Source organism: Nyctereutes procyonoides, unplaced genomic scaffold, assembly GCF_905146905.1.
Source record: "Nyctereutes procyonoides isolate TBG_1078 unplaced genomic scaffold, NYPRO_anot_genome, whole genome shotgun sequence".
In the NCBI taxonomy this organism is placed as follows: Eukaryota; Metazoa; Chordata; class Mammalia; order Carnivora; family Canidae; genus Nyctereutes; species Nyctereutes procyonoides.
Window position 1 is genome coordinate 1277594 of NW_026575145.1, and position 19188 is coordinate 1296781.

The following is a 19188-nucleotide window of genomic DNA, read 5'->3' on the forward strand; positions in this document are numbered from 1 at the left end:
TAGGTGTGATTTGAGATAGATTTTAAAATTGTAAGTTGTTCCTATGGTAGCTATTTTCTTCATTCTTAGCTTTCTAGCAGCTGTTCTTACCCGATACATGTAGAGCTTAGGGATTTTCCAAGGATCCAAAGAATATTTTGATGCAACTTCTGCATTATTTTGTAATGTTCCTTTCTAATGCCTGTCCCCCAATTTCCAGTTGCCTTAGTGGTTCTGAATTCTCATCTGTTTCCATTGTCCAGCAAAATTGTCATGGTCTCTTTGGGCTTTATTTTCCTACACTGATATGTTTGAAAAATGTCGGGAATAAGACTATACTTTCAGGGATCATTTCTATAGTTTGTTACTAGAAAAATGTCGGGAATCCCTGGGTGGCTCAGCGGTTTAGCACCTGCCTTCGGCCCAGGGCATGATCCTGGAGTCCCGGGACCGAGTCCCATGTCGGGCTCCCTGTATGGAGCCTGCTTCTCCCTCTGCCTGTGTCTCTGCCTCTCTCTCTCTCTCTCTCTTCTCTCTCTCTCTCTTTCTCTGTGTGTGTGTGTGTGTCTCATGAATGAATAAATAAAAATCTTTTTAAAAAATGTCCTAAGTGGGAAACACAAGATGAATCTAGGGTCCATGCCCCAAAACAATTGTTTTATATATTTCATTCAGGTCCTATTGATACTTAACACGGGAAACTATGTGTAATATCAACAATTCGATAATGGCCATACTTCCAGTAGCAAATAGAATAGTAATTCTTTTACATATTATTTTAGAAGGCATATTTTTAAATGATACATTATTAATTTAAAAAGGACCTAATTAGGTGCTTTTTTCTGATACCTTATATTACTTGTGATTCTCAACTTTATTGATACATTAGAATCACCTTATCTTAGTCTATTCAAAATGCTACATTATGACATCATAGACTGGTTAGCTTATGAACAACAGAAACTTACTTCTTACAGTTTTGAAGTTTGCAAGATCAAGACACTAGCAACTTCAGTGTCTAATGAGGACCTGCTTCTTGATTCACAGTTGGCTGTCTTTTCTTAGGGTCCCTTTTATAAGGTTAGGAGTCTCATTTATAAGGCTCTACCCTCATGATCTAAAAAAGCACCTCCAAATGTGCCCACCTTCAAATACGGTCACACTAGGAATTGAGTTTCAACATATGAATTTGTGTGGGGCAGGGATGGGAGTTGGGTAGAGGTACAAGTCATTCTCTCTATAATATACCTGATTAGTTTCTTTAAAAAACTGGATGCTTCTATAACACCTTAGACTAATTAAAATTTATTTATGGAATAGGATTTAAACATAATTATTTTTCAAATCTCTACAGATAATTTTAATGTTTATCCAGTATTGAAAACCACTTTTATAAATTGTGTGGATTAGCTTAGCAAATTCACAAAATAACCTCTGAAATACTACCATAGAATTTCTGTGAGGAAGGAAAAAAAAGGGCCTGTAAGTGTAAATAAGAGCACTGATGAAAATCAAACAAATACATCGTTTGAGCAGGTCCCCATTTTCAAAAACATTCTAACAGGGCAGCCCAGGTGGTTCAGCGGTTTAGCGCTGCTTTTGGCCCACGGCATGATCCTGGAAACCCAGGATCAAGTCCCACGTTCGGCTCCCTGCATGGAGCCTGCTTCTCCCTCTGCCTGTGTCTCTGCCTCTCTCTCTCTTTGTGTCTCTCATGAGTGGGTGGATAAAATCTTAAAAAAAAAATTCTAACAAAGAACTTTCGTACTGAAGGAGCAACATAAGAGCATGCTTCAACAGTTGTCATTTTCTGAAGAGACATGAAAAAAAGAGTAGTGAGGCAGGAGTGGTAAAACAGCAGTTTTGAAAAGGAGGCAAGGTGTAAAGGGAGATAGATGTAAAAGTATCAAACAAAATCTGGGTTTGGGTTAAGTCTGAGTGCAAGGTGGACACATATGCATGAAATAATATGCTTCCTTTTTGGTGGTGATTTTACAAAAATTGAAAGAATAATATCTTATGTGATACTAAGTCTAATAACATATCATCAATATAGATAGACTTCTTAAACTTCCTCCTGATTTATAGCTGAATTTAAACCATCTGTATAAGCAGCATCCTAAAAAAGGGCATCCTTTTTTTTTTTTTTAACAATGCCAATAAGATCCTTATTACACTGCTGGAGTAATTCCAATAGTTAATAGTTAAACTATTCTATGACTATTATCTAAAATACCCCAAATAAATATATAAGAAATTTTTCTTCTATATATAATTTATTGCAGTCTTTGCTAGAGTAAATGGTTTACAAGAGCATATGTTGATACATAGTCAATGGAGAGTAATCGTGTTCAATTTGATTAACACATCTTCTAGCTGACTCAGTAATTCGAACGCAAAATTCTCAACTCAGGAAAGCCTTGGGCATTCACTACACACCCTGAAGGACTTTATGTCTAGACCATTGAATAAAAAATATGGATTACAGGAATCTATGCCCAGTCACTTGTTCTGCTTTAAGAGAAAAAATTTGAATAATCTTTCTATAACAAATAATACTAATATGGATATGGCAAATTATTAAGAAAATATTTCTGAAACCAATTTACTCAAGAAATTGAAATGAGAAATGAGAAACTGCTAAAAAAAGGCTAAAGCAATTAAGAAAAATACTGAGAAAAATATAAAGTTTCTTTGAGTTTTTGTTAACATTTTTAACATTTATTGAGGAATCTTGCCCAAATCTGTCCATATTCTAATGGTTACACACTTTCTAACTCGACTACTCCTTCCAGTACATTAGAGGGGGGAATAATTTCATAATCTCCAAATCCACAACAATAAAACAATGTTGGAAACTGCCATAGAACAAAAGTGAAAAAAATATTTTCTAAGAACCACAGGACTATAAATTTAGGAAGGTCACAAAAAATTCTAAATGAATCAAACTTATCAAATTATATACATTAAATGTATAGCTCTTTTTAAAAAAAGTCTTAGTCATAACTCATTTAAGTGGTTTTATTTATTTTTTTTAGATTTTATTTATTTATTTTTTCCTAGAGACACACACAGAGAGAGAGAGAGAGGCAGAGACACAGGTAGAGGGAGAAGCAGGCTGCATGCAGGAAGCCTGACGTGGGACTCGATTCCAGGTCTCCAGGATCACGACCCCGGCCGAAGGCGGCGCTAAACTGCTGGGCCACAGGGGGCTGCCCCATTTGAGTGGTTTTTAAAAAAGAATTATGCCAAAGAAAATCATGATTTTTGGCTTAATCCTGAGTTAAGAATATTAAGAATTTGCCCACAATGCATATGCCCTCCTATATACAATAGATTATTTTATATACAATTTAAAATCCAATACATTATGAATTTATGATTCAGAAGTACCTTTAAATATTTTTAAGCAGTAGAAACACACATGATAGTTACAAGTAAAAATAATACCCGCAAAGTGTTCTATATTATTATCCCAGAGACACATCATAGAGGTCTCAGGTTATTAAGAAAACATCAAAAAATGTTTTGTATATTAAGGGTATGTTTTTGGGAGTGGGAAAGAATAATAGCTTTCCCTTTGGTTTAAAATACTCAACAGCCTGAAGTCATGAACCTAAGAAGGTGTAGCAGTCTCTGGAGGAATTAGAATTGCAGAGAAATCCAGCATGGAAGCACACCTGTACTTTCCACTCCACCCCCACCCCCCACCCCCAAACCCTATGCCAGGCGAGGCTCAGGTTCCCACTTTGAAAGAAATTAAGGTCACTTTTATTTCAGAAGGGTAAAGGTTTGGTAGTACGAATGACTTTTTCTTCTTATTAAGTAGAATGAATGGTAATTTTTGAAATGCTCTTCCAATTTAAAACCTAAGAGCCCCTGCATCTCAACCCATGAAGCCACAGTCCCCAGTGGAGGCTGGAGGGTAACATTTGCAATGCACTAGCCTGTATCCCTGTAAGCAGGAAGCATGGAGGGTGTGAGCAGCCTACAGTCCAGCCATCAGTGTCACCACGGAGTTGATTGTAGTTCTCTTTGTACCATTGATAATAATCACAGCTGTGTCCCTTTCCCTGCAATTGAAAGCTCATTGAAGGCTTTTCATTAAGACCTTATTCCTGCGAATACATTTGGGGCACAGCATATTGTCCTCCAGCTGTGGGGGTGGAAAGTTACAAGCGGGAAGCAAGAAGATGGTGCATACTCCCCCCCCGCTTTTCAGGCACCCAGGCTTGTCCTTCATGAAATTGCAGGTGAACCCAGCCTTCTGTGTCTGTAGGCATACTTCTGCCATGGACCACACACCACTTGACACCGTGGGCTTCTGTGGCTATGCCACTGTCTCCATCTTCCCAGCCCTGGCTGCAATTCTGGACCAGGAGGCAAACACGGCATCTGGGGCCAAAGTTGTTACAATAGTATTGACCCCCTCCAGGACAGCATCAGACCCTTGGGGGCGGGGGTAGCCACTTCAGAAGGGTAGGTTCCATCAGAAGGTATCTTTGTTCCAGCACTTTCCAGAGACATTTTCCCCTTGTCCATCATCAATCTTCTTTGTGTTTGTGTGAGAATCTTGGCGTCCTCTGCGGTGACAGGAATGAACTTCTGATCTGGGTAAGCATATTCACAGATTTGCTTATATACTCTAATTTCTGGCCTTTGGTGCTCAGCTTGAGTTCTTGGCACCAGGCCCGCAGGATGTCTCAGTGAAGCAAGTTGGGTGGTGGCAGTTTCGAAGGTAATGGAGGAACTGGGATTTCCTTCTGAATACTTACTCTTGTACTCTTGCCTTGTGCTGTCTTTTCTGAACAGGGAGCTTTGCCTTCGTTCATAGATCGTTTCCATTTGGTCCCACTTGCTGAGGTTCCTGGTAACTTTAGTTCACCAGAAGCCTGCTGTTTCTCTTTGGCTTCTTCTGATACAGGTTAGGATTGGCCAGCCAGATAGCCTTTTCCCCATTTCGTGGAGTTCTTTTTGCCTTTGCTTTCTCCATATCCAAGGTTGACAAAAAGTCTCAGTTTTTTTGAGTTTTAAGACTTCTTTGCAAATCATGCTGAAATGCGATATGAAAAAGACTACATATCTTCACTGACCTTGATGTGTTTAGATTGATATTTTCGATTTTCACTTATTTTTCAGATTAAATAAGCCTTACCAATCAGAATCAGCTAAGTATATTTTACATATGTCAAGATATATTTTAAAGAAAGGACTAACTATGTACTTTAGACTTTTTATGACTTGGTAATAAAAGCCCAAATCCTTGCTATTTACTTACTAATCCTCAATTCTGTAACCAAATTAAATGCAGATCTTTATCATTTAGGCCACTCAAAATATATTCTTGGCAACATTAGCTGTAATTCTGCTACTGCTATACTACAGAGATTAAAAGTTAGAAATGCCTCTCCTCAAGATTCTTACCCTCTGACATGAGGAACAGAGATTAGCTAATCAATTATAGTAGGAAAATGAATGCTATAATGCAAGTATTCACAACAGGCTCTGGGAATAAATAACAGAGAAAAAAACATGAAGATCAAGGAAGTTTAGAGGCTCTGAAATATATTGCTGGAGTTAAAGGATTCATAAACAATAGGCAAGAGGTATTTGAGCACAAAAAGAACAGTATATAATTTAATTATGTAGGCATGAGATAGATAGTATGCACCATTCATTGAATTGTAAATTGTACATTAGATTAGGGTTTTAGTGGCCCTTCATGAGTGAAAAACATTAGTTGGAGAGGTAAAAAAGGCTCAAGTCTTAAGTAGGTACATACTATATTAAGGACTTTTATATGTACACTATATATAATGGAGAGTTTTTGAAAAATTTTGAATAGATACATTAAAATTATGAAATTTGTATTTAGACATATTTATTGCAAACAATTCTGGTTTCAACTCACCTTGAATGTTTTCCCTGCTATCCTTCAAACAAACAAAAATGGACAAACTATAACTTAATGATTTTCATGTACTTATCAGAGATTTGAGGTTGCAGTACAAAGTGCAGCTTAAAAACTAGAGAGAAAGAGGGCATTTGAGTGATTCAGTGGTTGAGGATCTGCCTTTGACTCAGGGTATAATCCCTAAATCCCAGTATAGAGTCCTGCATCAGGCTCCCCCCAGGGAGTCTGCTTCTCCCTCTGCCTATGTCTCTGCCTCTCTCATGAATAAATAAATAAAATCTTTTAAAAAACTGGAGAAAGAGCCATTGTCCAAAAATTTAGATGGTGATTTTGAGAATTTCTGGAGGCTTAATTTGTGTTAGAATAAACAAGGGACTTCTTAGTGATAAAGCCCTACTCTTCAAAAGAAAAGTTTTACCAGAGCTGCATTCTCCTATGTGGGAGAGAAATTCCTCAACCCCAGCTATTTCTGGCCTTCCTGTCTCACCTAAGAGGGTGAGATACTTGAGATACTTGAGAAGTCACAGCCCTGGGACAAATGACCATTAAGAGACTATAATTTAAACCGAAGATTACAGTATGCTCCCCCACTAGCAACACACATTACCACCACATCAACAGGAATCCAGGATAGTAATTGGATTATAGATGAAAGAGCTGTGAGATTGAGACTCCATTTAATTTTAAGTGTTAGTGATCTATGTATACCAACTAAAGGTATATATCATTAGTGTAGATAAAGAGCAATTATACTTTATCAACAAGAAACTCACTTTATGTATAAAGGCACAAAGAAGTTAAAAGTAAAGGGATAGAATAAATACAGAGAACAAACTGATGGTTGCCAGAGGTAAGAATGGGGGATTCGACAAAATGGGTGAAGAAGAATGGGAGGTGCAGTTATGGAATAAATAATTCATGAGAATAAAAGACACAGCATAAAAAATAAACTCAATGGCATTGTAATAGCACTGTATGGTGACGGATGGGAGCTATAGCATAGCATAGCTTAATCTGTAGACTTGATCAGTAGATTGTACACCTGAAATTAATGTAACATTGTGTGTCAACTAGACTTTATTTTTTTTAAAAAAGAAAACAAACAACAAAGTAAAAAGATAGAGAATGTGATACCTTTCATATGCTAACACTACAGAAGAGGGTGGGTGTATTTATATTAATTTCAGACTATACAGACTTTAGAATAAGGAAACTTATCAAGAATTAAGAGGAGCATTACATCATGATAAAGGGGTCAATTCTCCAAGGATACATAACAATCCTTAGCATGCATTCACTTAAAACAGTAAGGATATGTAAGGATAAAAGGAATAGAATTAAAACCAGAAAATAGCCAGATCTATAATTATAGTTAGAAACTTCAACACTCATCTTTAGGTAACTGATAAAGTTTAAGCAGGCAGAAAGTTAATGATATAGTTGACTTAGCCAGTACTATAACTCAATCTGATTGACATATATAGAATATTTCATGAAATAACAGCAGAATGCACAGTTTTCTTGTGGTTCATATTGGTTCTTTAAATGTGGTCCCAACTCCTTTCAATCTCAGCTCAATGTGGGGAGAGTCTCCTGTTAGATATACCCAGACACACATTTGCTGGGCCATGGGTTTTCATTCTTGTCCTTACCTGGAGAAGCCATAAAAACCAAAGTTGAAATTACCTTTATTAGCAAAATTTTTAGGTCAATAGTCCTTTTCTGCTTACCTTAACTTTCTGGGTTCCTGCAATCACTTCAGATTTGTCTTGGCATTTCCTTACTATATTGTCAGTTATTCAATATTTTTTAACATTCTTTTAATACTTTAACCAATACTTTAAGTTATTTTCACAGGAAGATTGGCCCAATGTGCAGAAAGCAATGGAATTAAAAAGAGGAAACAAAAATGAAAATAAATGAAATAAAAAACTGGTTCTTTAAAAAATCAATAAAACTGACAAATCTTTAGCCAGGCTAACACAGGGGGAAAAAAAAGAGGATACAAATTAACAATAACAAGAATGAAACTGTGGTCATCACTATTGATCCCATGAACATTAATGGGATATTGAAAGAATACTATGAATAAACTGTATCCTACAAATTTGAAAACTTAGATGGAATGGAACAATTCCTTAAATATGTATCTCTGTGGAAAAAATATAGATGATATATAAGAGTTTTGAGACTAAACTAGGAGAAAAAAATGTGGATATTTTTGCTCAATCTAGGTGAGAGATAAGGAAGATCTGATAAGGCATTTGCTGAAGGATAAGTAGAAATTAAGCAAAAGAAAGGATTGAGGAAGTTTTGAAGAAGGAATCTTTTACTCCAATGACTTTATACTTCAGCAGTTCTCATTTGCTCACTCCCTTGATTATACCCATTGACTCCAAAATCTCAATTTTAAGCAAATGTCTCTGACTACCAACTCCTATTTTCCTATCTAATTTTCTCATAAATTGACTTTGACAATTCTTTGATTTCCTAATCTAGACTAAAATCTCTAGCTAGGAAGAAACTTTTAGTAACATTTGTTCCAGGGTTTGATACCCATTTTGTCATTCATACAGTCAATATCTTTTTTCCTAATGTCCATTTAAAATTACTGCTGGCATCCATGAGCAATTCCAGTTCTATCATGGGGCATCTGTGTATTGCTTTCATTGTTCTGCTAATTCTACAGGCAAGTGAGAATATACTACAAACCTTTATTGTGTTATATATCTTAGCCTAATATAAATACACTAATCCCTCATATTTTTGAAAGATTAGTAAACAAGTGGCATATTGAAAATTATTTGTCTCATGTATTTCATTGCTTATTTTTTATAAGCAAAAAATTAAGAGAAGCTGATCAGTAGTCATAACAATTCATTCAAGTAAGTTTTATCTCTGGTTATTAAAATAAATAAAAATAGAGGATAAAAAGGAAGACTTTCTTTCATAAATTATTTTCAACTCCAAACCAGGTATTAGCATTTTTTAAAAAGATGCCTTTATGATAAATTAAAAATATATAATTCAATACTAATTTCAAGTTAATATTCAAATCCCTTGGAGGTAATTAATTTCAGAAAGAAATGTATTAAGTAGGAAATACCATTATATTGTCACATAAAAAATATTATTTGAAAAAAGTACTGAGATGAAGTGGCCCACTAAATTGTAATTCAGTACTATTTGATTTGTACCAATATTTTCCTTACACATCCCTCGTGGCATCCCACTCTATCCTCAACATAAAAGGATTAGAATATAATTTTTTTATACTATACCTCCTATTTTGTAGTCTTAGATTATGATCTCTGCATAAGTGGAAAATTATCTATTAAAAACATGATGAGAACAGATAAAATGAATTTAGAGGATATTGAACAATTGACCTCCTCTTCATGAATGTTTTGAGAACTCTTAAAAAAAATAAGCTCTGATTTTTATACTAGTTGTATTTCTGAGGGTTCCCTCCAGGTGATTTAGTGCACAAATAAGTATCCAAAGGGTTTTTCCCACTTTCCCAATTTTATGGTAATAGAAAAATAAAATTAATACATTAAAATGGTAAATAGACCTTCAAATCTTTTAAAGCAACATGCTTTTGTAAAATAGGAATCTAACTTTCTCTCTCATACATCGTGGCTGGATTTGGGGGCATATACATTTATTCATGCAATAATATTTTGATATTAATATTTTGCTAGACAAAGTAATATAATTATCTTGTTTTATGTGTATACTTTAATATTAAACATTTAGGGAAAATTCTGTTAGGTGTTTATATTTCTTAATTGATAAACTTCAACTTTTTATATCAAGAATAGATTTGTTGAAGTCTAATTCAGAATTTTTTTTACTGTGTTTATCATATTTCACTTCAAGCAGCTTTATATACAAATTTGTGAATCTACTGATACTTTCATCCACTACAGTAATCCTTTGGCAATTCAAGATTTAATGTGTATAATCTGATTCATTCTGAAGAAATATGACTTGCTCCTACATAGCAATCTTACAATTTACAATTCAAATACTATTCTAATATTCTAGTATTGGTTAATATAATCAAATAGACGACATTTGTGTCATCATGGTATTCACAAATGTGGGTATTATCATTTTGTGCTGTATCTCTCTCAAATGTCAAAATGTACTATTTATCCAAATGCCTGCTGGGTGGTTTGCTGTCACCTTAAAATGAAAAAATGCACTTGTCTCATTCCAAATCTGTTATCTTTTATGATCTTGTTTATTGTTAATAGCAACATAAATTTCCTAAATTGCAGTTTTATTCATTCTTCTCCCTCACACTGTATTAAATCAGTCACTAAGTCCTATAGAATCCTGCTTCAAAGTATCATAACAATTGCCTCTTTCTGAGATTTTCTGTGACTTGATTTTCTTATCCCAAGTCTTACTTGTATTGTTAACTAAAAATCTCTTTCTAGATGTACTGTTTCTCCAATCACAGTGAAATTTACTGTATCCTGAACTATATTCAAAACTGACCATAAAATGAAAAAAGGGGCCATGTGCCAGGGAAAGTGATAGAGTCTAGAAGTTGAAAAAGACACACATCTGGTTTCTCTTAGAACCTCCAAAAGAGAACACAGCCCTTCCAACACCTTGAATTTTGCCCCATGAGACCTCTGTCAGATTCCTTACCTATAGAATTGTGTGATAACAAATTTGTATTGTCAAGGTATCCGATTTCATAAAATGTTCTTTAAAGATGTTAAGGGTATGACACACAAATCTCCTCAATTAAACCAGAAAACATCTCAGAAACTTAAAAAGCATTGTCCCTCAGTTATCTTAGCAAAAGGCAAAAAATATTGATTAACTTATCTAGGGAAGATTTGTTAAGGAGCTTCTGGTCTAATTAGTGAACACTATGACATACACAGGAGATCCAAAAGACTTGAGAATTTTATACCAGCAGAGACATTGCCAGCTTGGATCGAAAGGGAAAGCTAAATCTCAGATCCTGAAAATTTTACAGACAGCAAACGGGCTGATAAAAATACTCAGCGGCAAACATGTGCTTCCTTTTAGGAAAAAGGAATGATAACTTTTTTGCAGTTGTAGAACTGAAACCCCATTTCCTTGCTGCCTGTCATTTGAGGTCCAATTCCAGCTTGCAGAAGCCACGTGTGTTCCTTAGCTATGGCCTCCTAACTTCAACTTCAAAGCCAACAATTTACGGGTGAGTCGTTTTCACCTGTAGAATGTCTCCCTTTCCTTCTTTTGTCTTCTCTCTGTCACTCAGGAAAATTTCTTCACTTCTGAAACTTGTGTTACTAGATGAGGCTCACTTGGATAATCTAAGATAATCTCCCATCTCAGGGTTTATATCCTTAATCACATCTACAAAGTTCATTTTCTCCATGTAAGGTATCATATTCACAGGTTCCAAAAATTAGGGTGTAGGCATCTTTGGGGGGGCATTATTATTCCTACATAGTCTACTCTTGGGTCCCCAAACATTCGTGTCTAACCTAAATGCAAAATATATCCACCCTATTCCCAGGTGTCTAAAAAATCTCAATCCATTAAAAGATAGACTCAAAGTCCAAAATCACATCCAAATATCTAACACGAAAGTACCAGTTCTCGTTATCTAAATCTTATAGATGAGATATTGGTGAGACTATGGGTGTACTCTACACTGGTACACAAAACCTTTCCATTTGTAAACATGTGAAACTTAAAAACAAGTTCTGTGTTCCCTGAATACAATGATGGGGCTGGCCTACTATAACATTTGCAGATATTCTGGTTCTAACAGGGAGAACATTAGAAGGAAAAAGGAGTCATTACTCCTAAGCAATTTTGAAATCCTGACAGGCAAACACCATTAGTTTTCAAGGCTTAAGAATCATACTGTTTGTTTCCTTGTTCTGCCCTTTCAGCTAATAGCTCTGCTCTACTTTCGGAGCTTTGTCCTCAGAGTTATCATTGTTCTGCCAACAATCTGAATGAGCGAGGAAACAGGATGCCTTAGAATCTATAGAAAAAAAAAATGCAGCCCTGTCAGCACCTTGGTTTTAACCTTTTATCAAACTTCTGATCTAATACATTTTTGTTGTTTTAAGGCACAAAGTTAGTAGCAAAATGGTACCATAACAATAGAAAAACTATTACACTGACAATATCAGATAATTCCAATACAACCTTGTACAATTTTTTAATTTCTATTTCAGTAGCACACCATTAAGATCCTTCATAACTTTCCAGGATGATAGATATTATATGTTGTGTTCAATTTGTAATGATGCATAACAGGTTACTACAAATTTAGTGCTTTAAAAAATAACCACTTTTGGTCATTTCTGTAGATCAGAAGTTTGAGAGAGATAGGGTTGGCTTCCCTATTCAGGATTTTCGGGGCTGAAGTCAGATGTTGGCTGGGTATTGACAACTGGAGGCTTGATTAAAGAAAAATCTGTTTCCAAGCTTGTTCAGATTGTTAGCAGAATTCAGTTCCTTGCAGTTTATAAGTCTGAGGTCCTTATCTTTTTGCAGAATATCAGCCAGTTGTTGCTCTCTGCTGCTAGAGTTCACCCATCCTTCACTAACATAGGGCCTCCTCCATGGTCAAATCCAGAAATGGAGTTATTTTTCATTGAGTCTCTCTCATTTAGTCTCTTCCACTAGAAAGAGCCCTACTATGTTTTGAGGTCTCAACTGATTAGTTTAGGCCCACTGAGGAAATCGCTCTAGTTTTAAGTCACTTAAATTGGGAACTTATTTTTATCTCAAATTCCTTCATAGAAACAGCTAGATTAATGTGTTTCTGAATGACTGAAACAAGATATATGTACTAAAGGGAACAGGAATCTTGGGATTATTTTAGAATCCTGTGTATGCTCTGAAAAATCTAGAGAAGTAAATTTTTAAAAATGTTTTAGTTTCTCTCATAGTAAATGCTCTTCTGTTTAAGTTTCAGATTTCAGAGATAAGCCTGTAACAGGGGTTCTTTATGTTTGTTGCAAGGGTCTCAAGTATCATCCATATAAAATTATGTAAAATTTTCATATTTATGATAAAAGTGAATATCCATTCACTATATTGCACATAAAATTTTGAGTATATGCTGACAAGTTATAAGTTCTAAATGTCATTTGCACTTAACAAATGAGAAACACTTAGGCTCTGCTGATTTAAATGGCAGAAGAATCAGGCAAAAATAGCTCTGTGATGGATATAAGTGATAGATACAGATGCACAATAATTGGTCTCTAAAATCTCATTTCTCCTGAAGACGAGTGACTCTGAACAATTTAATAAAAATTTAGGTTGATAACATTTTGTTCTTGCTCTGCCCTCCATGCAGATAAAGGTGTGTAACCACAAGAATAAACAACCAGAGAGTCCGTGTGTTTGTCAGAGGCTCTTTGGTCTTCTAACAGATATTGCAGGCAGCAATAATGATGTCAGCATTTTGAGCTGGCACAGGAGACGATTTTCATCCACATGTGTTAGCCTGACAGAACCTGGCTATCTGGAAGAAGATTTTCCTCATGAAAACAGTCTTAAAATGGCTCCACATAATATGCAAACCCTGAAAAAAATTCCTCTGGGCTAAATAGTGTTTTAATCTGTTGACAGCATTTTAATTTTCTCTTTCTGAAGAACCTCTAAAGGAGGCCCTGTGGAGAGAGAAAGCGGGTCAAGAGGAAATTAAAAGTGAAGATCTTGCTTTCTCACAACTAGGATAAATCTGTTAATTAAGCCAACCCAGTAAAATGTAGGCAATTTTTAATTTACAAACTGCTGAAAGCTTGCTATCAAATAAATTGATTAGCAGTACTCATAATCAAAAGCTCTGGATTAGTAGTTAATTTGTGGAATCAATTAATAGGAGCATTTATCAAATAGTATTGCCTCCAGAGAATAACAAATTCATGCCCTGTGTTCCTGGAGATAAGAAACCCTGGACTCTGGGATGTGCAATGATTCCTGAGGATACAACTCTTATGTGAGTTTGTTCTTTCCTTGATTTCTTTTTTAAAGAAATGTGTTTTTGAATATACACGTTTAAATTTTTCTTTTTATAAGCATAATATTAATGGATGATGTGAAAAGTTATTTATAGCTAGAATATTTTTCATATTAATTTATAAGTATTCTGTTGGACTGTTTGTCCTAGATATTTATAACTAGTTCATTGATGGCTGGATAAATATTCTTCCAAATTAATAAAATTATAAATGGCTCAAACCTCAATTATCTGTGGTTAATTTGCAAATGAAATAGTTTCTTCGAATTTAGGATTTGGGTTTTCCCAAGGCTTATTTTTTCTGAACATAAAAGTTTTATCCAAATAGTTAAACTATGTAATGTACTATCCTAGTTTTTAGGACTTTCAAAATAAATATTGGGTACGTTAATAATATATTTATTAAAGGAATTTCCTTAAGGCAAACTATTTCATATTTCATTCCATCTAGTACATATACTTAAAAAGATTTTTTGAAGATATTTTGTAAATCAGTAATTTCCTTAAATCAGATTATCATGCCAACTAAGTCCACATTGTGGCAATTGATTGTACATTAAGAGAGAAGATAGAGCCCTATTACTAGATCTATTAGGAAAATATATTTATATTAATAATTAACCTTTATTTTTAAAGTTTCAGAATTAATTTGTTTAATTTATACTCTTTTCTAAAATGAAAATATATCACCTCAGTATATTTTTCATTATTTAGTTTTTTTCTACAAAGATAGAAGCAGTGCATGGTAGAAGGATCAGTTATACATCATTATTCTTGGGCTAACATTTTAAAAACATTTTTTAGTGTATTATGAAGCAACTTAAGCAATATATTTCTGTCTAAAGCCAACTTTCATTACAAATATAATTTCATAGTATCATGTCGGAAAGTTCTCATCACAATTGTAGTTTTCTTTATTGTGTACATAAATATCTGACAGGATTGCAAAAGTGTGATTGTTTGATAAGAAAGAAGAGGCTTCCAAAAACTTGACTCTTTAGTTATGTTAGAGATTGGCAGAGGGACAGGAAAGTATCTTTCCAAATGAGGCACTTTGAGACTGAAAATCAAAGTAATCCCCCTGCATACCATTTAGGCAGACTTTTATTCAGGGTAATTTACTAATGGAATTGAGCAGAAAACAATCCAAGTGCTACACAGCTATTCTCCACCCAATCTCAACCTTAATTCATAGCTTTATAGAGTGAGGGGCTTTGTGGTGGGGTCTAAGGCTAGTTATCTAAGGTGGCACCATCTGTGCACCAGAGGATCTCTACTGGTTATCTAAAGTGGAACCTTCTGTGTGCCACTGTAGGAAAGATCAGAATAATCCTTTCTGCATTTTGTCAGGGTTGACATTAGCCTCCATGAGGCCTTGAACACTAGCCCCAAGGGAGGTTGTTGCATAGGCATGAACAAAATGGAGAGCCAAAGATGGAATCAGTGTTGTCAGGAGTCCTACAAGTCATCAAGTCATCAGGTCATTCTGCCTAAACAATCTTTGGTTTCATATTCAAACATGATGATGGTTCAAAATGACCAATAAGAAAGTTGGAACAGTAGGACTCGATTACCCAGGGTCAGGATCTGCTAATTTTTAGAGAAAGTTATATTAACAGAGACCTCTCTATTCTATTTCCTCATGTTATATAGATCATATGAACTTTCTTAATTTAAATGAAAATATTTATTAAAAATTGAGTATTGATTTTTACTCCCAACTAAGCTAGAGACACAGGGACTGACTTTACTCTCCTACCTGAAACAAATGAACAAACCTGCAAAATATATAAAAGAGTATAGTTTTTTTTTAAAGATTTATTTATTTATTATTTATTTATTTATTTATTTATTTATTTATTTATTTATTCATGAGAGAGAGAGAGAGAGAGAGAGAGAGAGAGGGAGGGAGAGAGGCAGAGACACAGGCAGAGGGAGAAGCAGGCTCCATGCCGGGAGCCCAACGCAGGACTCGATCCCGCGACTCCAGGATCGCGCCCTGGGCCAAAGGCAGGTGCCAACCCGCTCAGCCACCCAGAAATCCCCAAGAGTATAGTTTTTAAGCCTATGCACAGCAGGGAATTAAAGATAGTGATACTTAAGAGACAGGAAGCGTGAAGTGAACCCTATGATTACACTAGTTTACTGCCTAAAGAAAATTTCCAACTGGGGCAAAAACAGGGGAACCTAAGAAGATATATGAGTTGACGAGCTACTACTGAGTGTGCTGAGAACCCAAAAAGGCTAGAGTTCAGGGGATCCCTGGGTGGCTCAGCGGTTTGGCGCCTGCCTTTGGCCCAGGGCACGATCCTGGAGTCCCGGGATCGAGTCCCGTGTCAGGCTCCTGGCATGGAGCCTGCTTCTCCCTCTGCCTGTGTCTCTGCCTCTGTCTCACTCTCTATGTCTATTATGAATTAAAAAAATAAAGAAAGAAAGAAAATAAAAGAAAGAAAGAAAAAGGCTAGAGTTCACAGCGTAGAATAATAAAGACTAAGCTGCACAGATAGAATCTGCAGAGGGGCCTCCTAGAGACTTTAGCTGAGTACTAATACATATATAGATTTGAAGAAACTACCACCCAAGGAAAGAACCACTCATAATCATTTAAAAGAAAAGGCTGCAGAGCTTACATGGAGCCAGAAATAATACCACTTCACACAAGTCAAATTGGAAAGGCTTACAAAGCATTGGGTAGAGTATTCAAAAGGGTTGTGCCTTAGTAATAAGGAAAATTATTACTCAACTACATGCTGTTCTTATTTCACCTCACAATACTTAAAAACAAGACCGGAAAGGGCCAAACAATTTTCAAGTAAATTAACTTGCATGCTAGAATAAAGTTTAGGTGTATTTATTAGAGTAAAAATAATCTACCATCAATAAGTTTTCTATTGCCCAGAATTTAATTAAAAATTACCAAGAACGCACTTAGTGCTTATTACATTACATGCCCTCCTTAATGACCTTCACCCAATTACCCCATACCTCCACCTACTTTCCCTTCAGCAATCCTGTTCATTCCCTACAGTTAAGAGTCTCTTATGGTTTGCTTCCCTCTCTGTTTTTATTGTATTTTATTTTTTCTTCTCTTCCTCTATATTAATCTGTTTGGATTCTTAAATTCCACATAAGAGTAAAATCATATGGTATTTTTCTCAAACTGATTTATTTCACTTAGCGTAATACACTCTAATTCCATCCACATCATTGCAAACAGCAAGATTTCATTCTGGTTGATGGCCAAGTAGTACTCCATTGTATCTATATATCACGCGTTTTTTATCCATTCATGCATTGATGGACATCTGGGCTCTTTCCATATTTTGGCTATTTCAGACGTTGCTAATAAACATTGGGGGGCATGTGCCCCTTCAAATCAGTAATTTTGTGTCTTTGGGTAAATACCTGGTAGTGAGATTGCTCGATCGTAGCATAGTTCTATTTTTACATTTTGAGGAATCTTCATTCTGTTTTCCAGAATGGCTGCTCCGGTTTGCATTCTTGCTAAGAGTGTAACGGGATGTTATATGCAATTAATGAGTCATTGAATTCTACCCCTTAAAATAATAATATAGTATCTGTTAACTCTGAATTTAAGTAAAATAAAAATAGAAAATGAAAAAGAAACCATTTTTAGTGTTCTAAAATAATATGCTTTAGATAGGTAACTATCACTATCACTATTTTCTTCACTTACATTTGTTAATTTTGCATTTACAAACATAATGTGGCATAATAGAAAAAGCATGGGAAAATACTTCCAAAATACTTGTTCAAATCTCAAAAATACATGTTATAATGTTTATGATCTTTATGAAAGGTTGAATAACTTGTGTATCAGTCTCTGCAATTGCAAAATTCGAGCTAAATATTTGCCCCTTTAATTTGTTAATATGAAAAGGCACTGCACCTGTTACATATTATGCACAAAATAGATTATTTTATTATCATCAAAAAATTATTTGGAACTCTAATTATCAAGAAAATGCAAACCATAGTGAGGAGAAGAACCAATCAATTGGAATAGATTCAGAAATTACACAAATGATGAGATTAGTAGGCAAAGACACATGAATAATTATAATAAATGCATGTTATATGTTTAAGAAGCTAGTGGAAAAAAATTTAAAACTAAAGAGAAAAACAGAAGATATTTTTTAAAAGGACCCAAATCCAACTTCCAGTGATAAAAACTGAGAGAGAAAAAATTTTTAGATGTACCAACAGCAAGTAAAATATTGTAGAAAAAACAAAAAGTTTAATGAATCTAAACACATATGAATAGGCACTCCCAAGACAAAATATAGAGAAAAAATGTAGCTCTATTCTAAGTGAATAGAGCATCAGTGAGCTGTGTAACAATATCAAATAATCTAATGTATATGTAATAGGACTCCCTTAAAAGGGGGCAAGGAAAAAAAAAGTGGGATGATAAAAAATATGTGAAAAACCTATGGCAAATGTTTTTCCTCAAATTCTGTTAAAAACTATAAAGCCACAAATAAAGAAGCTCAACAAACCCCAAGTACAAGCAACATGAAGGGAACTACATAAGGTACATCACAAGCAAAATGCCTAAAATCAGAGGAAAAGATGTTATGTTAATAGAAGTTGAAGAAAAAATTATATTACATTCAGAGAACATAGATATGGGTGACAGCAGTGTTTTGTGAGGAAAATAAAAAGGTAAATAAAAGATATTGGAGCAACATCTTTAAAAAACAGATAAATCTTTCAATTAATAATTTTATTAAAAGAGGAAATACTTTTCAAAATAATGATAAAATAAATACTTCTTACACATAGAAATGCTGAAGAAATTTAACACTAGCAGACCAGTATTATTATTTTTAATGTTTATCAAAGAGCTTTAGGCTGCAAAAAATGATATTATGTTGATGGTATGAACAGTGATTATCAGATTAGATGAAAAAGCAAAACCCAAATATATGCTGCATGTTACAATGCTCCATTAAATAGAAACAAATAGGTTAATTTAAAATCAGAAGTTGTGAAGCGACTGAGATGTTACTATATTTGCAACGCTATATGCCAAGTAGATGAAAGATGATTGATGATAGATGATGATAGATAGATGATAGATAGATAGATGATAGATAATAGATGATACTGAAAGAAACTGCAGTTATCTGAGTCAGAGAACAGAGATTTACCAAGTTGATCCCCCATGCCTAGTACTGTGAAGGTGACATGATGAGACCCAGAGGAATAATCTTACCTGTATAGTGAACTTAACTATAGGAAATAATAGATAATTCAAATATGAATCTGG

General features: G+C 34.7%; 2 pseudogenes; one reads left to right on the forward strand and one right to left on the reverse strand.

The window, feature by feature from the left end:
* The first annotated feature begins 308 nt into the window (after positions 1-308).
* Positions 309-384, forward strand: LOC129499579 (small nucleolar RNA U3; annotated as a pseudogene).
* Positions 385-4066: 3682 nt separating this feature from the next.
* The window catches only part of LOC129499363 (developmental pluripotency-associated protein 4-like), a 186782-nt pseudogene continuing 171660 nt past the window's right edge, over positions 4067-19188 (reverse strand).